The following is a 7,500-nucleotide window of genomic DNA, read 5'->3' as shown; positions in this document are numbered from 1 at the left end:
TTCTCTCATCAAAAAACCTTATGAAAAAAATTTCTTTTAATTCTTAATTTAAATTTTGTAAAATCTATTTTGTTTCATAATCATCTGTGACTGAAATATTAAAATGTCCAGCTCTCTTTTTAGTTACTTTCCCGACGAAGACATTATTTATTGATTCATTTTTAAAGTCGTCTCCATTTGCATGGTTTCTGAAGCCGTCGAAGTCTTCAGAAGCCTTCAGTTACTCCAAGTCCTTCCGAAGGCTCCGTGACGTATCTCCCAAAGCAAGAAAAATGGCCTTAGAGCCAAAAAGAGGATCTGGGGAATTCCCTGAATTCTAGTGGCGTTTTCTAATTACAACGTTTTGATCGGGTGGAAAGAAAGGTAACCATGTTGGCACTTGGTAAATTTAACTTTGTGAAAAACTTATTGGCTCTGATCCCTGCCGGATCAGTGGTACCTTTCATAAATGGAAATTGGATCCGAAACCTCGGATTATCTGTTGGTAAACACGCAGTAGCTCTTGTTCTGGGAGCACTTTTTGGCCGCGTACATCAGTACATTGAAGGCCAGAAGGCTCCCCAGATTGGTCAACATGCTACCGCACGGAAGAACGACGGCGACCTTTATTGTGCTACTGAAATGATCTCGCTTTTGAAGGAAGAATGGAGGGATGCAAAGGAGGAGTACTTTTTCCTCCTAGATGAATTCGAAGAGATGAATTTTAATGAAGCTGCTGAAATGAGAAGGAATCAAAATTTGCTCGACGATTTCATGGAAGAAAAGTATAACGTCGAAAAGCTTGGCAAAAATCGCGACTGTGCTGAAGAAGAAAATAAACTTCTGAAGAAGAAAATAGAAGAGTTGGAGGACGAATTAATCCAGAAAGCCAAGGAAGTTGAAACTGTAAACGAACAGCTCGCACGGAAGGAGATAGAATGTGAAAACCATCGAGAAAAACTGGAAGAACTCCAGAACCAAGCCGTGGACAATGATTTCTATTGTGGATACCTTGAAGAGAAGGTGAAGACCCACGAAGCCGAAAGAAAGAGGCTGCTCCAGGCGACGACACATCTCGAGGAGAGATTGCAAGCCTCACAGCGAGAAGTGTCTGCTCTAGAAAGAAATCATGGCCTAGAGAAAAATCACTTTAATCAGACTCAAAAGAATCTAGGCGATCAGAAGATGGTCCATATCCTGGAAACCACAGATCAGTCGCTTCAACAGGAGGATGAAAAAATGAATGAGACATTAGAGGAACAAGAACGACTAGTATCCGTGATAAACAATTCTATGACAAATGAAAAGAGTAAGAATAATGCTTTGGCTGAAGAAAACAAGGTAAAAGGAAACATGTTCTGTAAACATGGACGGCTGGAAGAAGCAAGTGAATGTTTCCTCAGAATATTGGATATGGATGACGATCACGAGGACTACAGGCTAAGACTGGGATTATGCCTCTTGTTGCTTGGCAGACACAAGGAAGCTATGGTGCAGCTTGAGAAATTAGATGATCAAGAAGATTTGGTTGCAGCTGCCAAAACCCTGCAAAGAATGCAACGTCATGGCTGCCCATACTACATCCTTGGTATTGCAGATGATGCTAATTTGAAGGCAATAAAGTGGGCCTATAGGAAGCGGGCACTGAAGTTCAACCCTGATAACTGCCAAGGATCTGAAGAAGAGCGACATCGCAGAATGGATATCATGCAGAAGGTCAACTATGCTAATGATCTCCTATGCGATGCTGATGAAAGAGGAGAATACGACACAGTCAGGGAGTTCATCAAGCACCTGGCAGCTGAAGTGTTTCAAGATCCTCAGAAGGCAATGAGAGTAAAGAAGAAGAAACTTGGAAGGAGAACGAAGAGGCCGAAAACTAAAGGAAACTAGGACGATACAAACAGAAGAAACAGCCGTGGATTAAACCAAAATGTGAAGGATTTTGACTTCGTCACCAGGTGATGCTGCTGCATCGTGTTCCAGAGGCATTGCGATCTTCTTGGCCCATTCGATGGATTGACTGCAAGATGGGTGTTCACTGCTGCCCTCCAACCCCCCGGCGCCCCAACCAGCAACGGGAGGTCCCCCCACCTCCTACACACCCATCCTGCAATCAAAACCATCGAATGGGCCAAGAAAATCGCACTACCTCTGGAGCATGACGCAGCATCATCAACTGGACACCTGTCGAAAGCCTTCACATGGGTTGTTTCTTTGTAGTTGTGAAGACAAGCGTTGTGATCGGTCATTTCAACAGGCTTCCCTAGCGATTCTCTCGTCTTCCTGACACAGGCAGGAGGACCACCTCTCAGGATGAAAGCGAACAGTTAATTGGAGGAAGGAGGAACAGCTCTCAGGATAAGAGCCAACAGTTATTCGGAGGAAGGAGAAACAGCTCTCAAGATGAGAGCAAACAGCTATTCGGAGGCTGGAGGACCAGCTCTCAGGATGAGAGCTAACAGCTGTTTGGAGGCTGGAGGAAAAGCTCTCAGGATGAGATCCAACAGCTATTCGGAGGGCCACAGGGCACCCCCTATCCTGCCATATGATACCCTCTGGAATAGTATTGATACCCAAATCTGGAATAGGTATCGATACCAAATCACCTATGAGTGGAGAGCCACTTCTGGTGTGGTGAAAAAACCCTAAGTTAATGGCTTTTACTTCATATGTGAATTGGGTAATGTATTGCAATATAAAGCCCATCTTTTGCATATACTGTTGTGGCAACCTCTGGCGTGGCGTAAAAACCCGAAAGTTCAATGCCCTCTAAATATGCAAAAATGTGGGTTATGCAATGCATATGGCTAACCAAATACTTGCATATACTATTGTGGCAACCACGTGTGGGCGTAAAAACCCGTAAGTAATGCCTCCATTATATGCAAAATGTGGGTTATGCAATGCATAATGGTCCTTCCAATATTGCAAAATGTGGGTTATGCAATGCATAATTGGCTCCAATACTTGCATATATACTGTGGCAACCTTCTGCGGGGCGTAAAAAACCCGTAAGTTCAATGCCTTCCATATTATGCAAAAATATGTGGGTTATGCAATGCAAATAATGGCTCCAATAAACTTTGCATTATACTCGTTGTGGCAACCTCTGGCCGTGGCGTAAAAACCCGTAAGTTTAATGCCTTCCATATATGCAAAAAATGTGGGTTTATGCAATGCATAATGGGCTCCAATATTTCATTGCATTACTTACTGTGGCAAAACCTCTGGCGTGGCGGTTAAAAACCCGTAAGTTCAATGCCTCCCTATTATATGCAAAATGTGGGTCATGCAATGCATAATGGCTCCAATACTTGCATATACTACCGTGGCAACCTCTGGCGTGGCGTAAAAACCCGTAAGTTCAATGCCTTCCATATATGCAAAATGTAGCTATGCAATGCATAATGGCTCCAATACTTGCATATACTACTGTGGCAACCTCTGGCGTGGCGTAAAAACCCGTAAGTTCAATGCCTTCCATATATGCAAAATGTGGGTTATGCAATGCATAATGGCTCCAATACTTGCATATACTACCGTGGCAACTCTGGCGTGGCGTAAAAAACCCGTAAGTTCAATGCCTTCCATATATGCAAAATGTGGGCTATGCAATGCATAATGGCTCCAATACTGCATATACTACCGTGGCAACCTCTGGCGTGGCGTAAAAACCCGTAAGTTCAATGCCTTCCATATATGCAAAATGTGGGTTATGCAATGCATAATGGGCTCAATACTTGCATATACTACCGTGGCAACCTCTGGGCGTGGCGTAAAAACCCGTAAGTTCAATGCCGTTCCATATATGCAAAATGTGGGCTATGCAATGCATAATGGCTCCAATACTTGCATATACTACCGTGGCAACCTCTGGCGTGGCGTAAAAACCCGTAAGTTCAATGCCTTCCATATATGCAAAATGTGGGCTATGCAATGCATAATGGCTCCAATACTTGCATATACTACCGTGGCAACCTCTGGCGTGGCGTAAAAACCCGTAAGTTCAATGCCTTCCATATATGCCAAAATGTGGGCTATGCAATGCATAATGGCTCCAATACTTTGCATATACTACCGTGGCAACCTCTGGCGTGGCGTAAAACCCGTAAGTTCAATGCCTTCCATATATGAAAAATGTGGGCTATGCAATGCATAATGGCTCCAATACTTGCATATACTACCGTGCAAACCTCTGGCGTGGCGTAAAAAACCGTAAGTTCAATGCTTCCATATATGCAAAATGTGGGTTATGCAATGCATAATGGCTCCAATACTTGCATATACTACCGTGGCAACCTCTGGCGTGGCGTAAAAACCCGTAAGTTCAATGCCTTCCATATATGCAAAATGTGGGCTATGCAATGCATAATGGCTCCAATACTTGCATATACTACCGTGGCAACCTCTGGCGTGGCGTAAAAACCCGTAAGTTCAATGCCTTCCATATATGCAAAATGTGGGTTATGCAATGCATAATGGCTCCAATACTTGCATATACTACCGTGGCAACCTCTGGCGTGGCGTAAAAACCCGTAAGTTCAATGCCTTCCATATATGCAAAATGTGGGTTATGCAATGCATAATGGCTCCAATACTTGCATATACTACTGTTTGCAACCTCCTGGCCGTTGGCGGGGTTACCCCGTAAAGGTTCAATGGCTTCCATATATGTCCAAACCTCGGTGGGTTAAAAATGCAATGCAAAAAAGGCTCCAATACTTGCAATATATACCGTGGCAACCCTCTGGCTTGCGTTTTAAAAACCGTAAGTTCAATGCCTTCCATATATGCAAAATGTGGGTTATGCAATGGCAATTAATTGGCTCCATTAACCTTGGCAAAAAATAATAACCTTAACCGTGGGCAAACTCTGGCTTGGGTAAAAAACCCGTAAAAAAGTTCAAATGCCTTCCATATATGCAAAATGTGGGTTATGCAATGCATTAATGGCTCCAAAATCTTGCAATAATTACCGTGGCAAACCCTCTGGTTGGGCCGTAAAAAACCCGTTAAGTTTCAATTGCCCTTCCATATATGCAAAATGTGGGTTGCAATGCATAAAGGCTCCAAACTTGCATATACTATTGTGGCCAACCTCTGGCGTAAAAAGCTGGTTAAAAACCTGTAAGTTCAATGGAAACTTCCATATATGCCAAAATGGATGGTAAAAAAATGCAAGCATAATGGCTCCAATACTTGCATATACTACCGTGGCAACCTCTGGCGTGGCGTAAAAACCCGTAAGTTCAATGCCTTCCATATATGCAAAATGTGGGTTATGCAATGCATAATGGCTCCAATACTTGCATATACTATTGTGGCAACCTCTGGCGTGGCGTAAAAACCTGTAAGTTCAATGCCTTCCATATATGCAAAATGTGGTTTATGCAATGCATAATGGCTCCATACTTGCATATAACTACTGTTGCAACCTCTGCGTGGCGTAAAAACCCGTAAGTTCAATGCCTTCCATATATGCAAAATGTGGGTTATGCAATGCATAATGGCTCCAATACTTGCATATACTACCGTGGCAACCTCTGGCGTGGCGTAAAAACCCGTAAGTTCAATGCCTTCCATATATGCAAAATGTGGGTTATGCAATGCATAACGGCTCCAAATACTTGACAATAACTACCTGTGGCAAAACCACTCTGGCGTGGCGTAAAAACCCATAAGTTCAACTGCCACTTCCATATCTGCAAAATGTGATCTATGGCAATGCATAATGGCTCCAACCAATACTTGTCATATACTACTGTGGCAACCTCTGGCGTTTGGCGTAAAAACCCGTAAGTTCAAATGCCTTCCATATATGCCAAAATGTTGGGCTTATGCAATGCCATAATGGCTCCATACTTGCATATACTACTACCGTGGCAACCTTCTGGCGTGGCGTAAAAACCCTTCAAGGTTTCAATGCCTTCCATATATGCAAAATGTGGGCTTTGCAATGCATAATGGCTCCAATACTTGCATTACTATCTCCGTGGGCAACCTCTTGGCGTGGGCGTCAAAAACCCGTAATGTTCAGATGCCTTCCATCATATGCAAAATGTGGGCTATGCTAATGCATAATGGCTCCAACTACTTGGCTATTACTAACCGTGGCAAAGTCCCTGGCGTGGCGTAAAAACCCGTAAGTTCAATGCCTTCCATATATGCAAAATGTGGGTGCTATGCAATGCATAGGCTCCAACTTGCATATATACCGTGGCAAAACTCTGGCGTGGTAAAAACCCGCGTATACTAGTTCATGCCTTCCATATATGCAAAAATGTGGGCTTTGCAAGCATAATGGCTCAATACTTGCATATACTACCGTGAAACCTCTGGCGTGGCGTCAAAAACCCGTAAGTTCAATGACTTCCATATATGCAAAAATGGTGGGCTAGCAATGCATACTTGGACTCCAATACTTGCATATACTACCTGGCAACCTCTGGCGTGGCGTTAAAACCCGTAAGTTCAATGCCTTGCCATATATGCAAAATGTGGGTGATCGCAATGCATAATGGCTCCAAACTTGCAGATACTACGAGGCACCTCTGGCGTGGAGTAAAAACCCCGTAACTCAATTTGCCTTCCATATTCAAAAATGTGGGCTATGCAATGCATAAACAGCTCCCTACTTGCATATACTACTGTGGGCAAACTCTGGCGTGGCGTAAAACCCGTAAGTTCAAGCCTTCCATATATGCAAAATGTGGGGCTATGCAATGCATAATGGCTCCAATACTTGCATATATACTAACCGTGGCAACCTCTGGCGTGCGTAAAAAACCGTTAGTCTCCATGCCTCCCATATATGCAAAATGTTGGTTATGCAAGGCATAATGGCTCCAATACTTGCAGTACTACGTGGCAACCTCTGGCTTGGCGTAAAAACCCGTAAGTTCCAATGCCTGCCATATATGCAAAAATGGTTATGCATGATAATGGATCAATACTGCATATACTACCGTGGCAACCTCTGGCGTGGCGTCAACAACCTGTAAGTTCAATGCATTACATATATGAAAAATGTGGGGTAGGGCAATGCATAATGGCTCCAATACTTGTATATACTACCGTGGCAACCTCTGGCGTGGGCGTAAAAAACCCGTTAAGTTTCAATTGCCCTTCCATATAATTGCAAAAATGTGGGTATGCAATGCATAATGTCTCCAATACTTGCATATGTACTATTGTGGCAACCTTCTGGCGTTGGCGTAAAAACCCCGTAAGTTCTAATGCCTTCCATATATGACCAAAAATGTTGGGTTTATGCAAGTGGCATAATGGCTCCAATACTTGCATATACTACTGGTGGCAACCTCTGGCGTGGCGTAAAAACATGTAAGTTCAAATTGCCTTCCCATATATGTAATGCATAATGGGCTCCAATACTTGCATATACTATTGTGGCAAACCTGGCGCGTAAAAATCCCTTAAGGTTCAATGCCTCGCATACGGTATGTGCAAAATATTTGATCCCAGTGTGGCTTGAGGGAAGATTCCATATCTCTTGGCTAG

Source organism: Macrobrachium nipponense, chromosome 14 (assembly GCF_015104395.2).
Source record: "Macrobrachium nipponense isolate FS-2020 chromosome 14, ASM1510439v2, whole genome shotgun sequence".
NCBI classification, from domain to species: Eukaryota; Metazoa; Arthropoda; class Malacostraca; order Decapoda; family Palaemonidae; genus Macrobrachium; species Macrobrachium nipponense.
Note: the sequence above shows the minus strand (reverse complement) of the source record.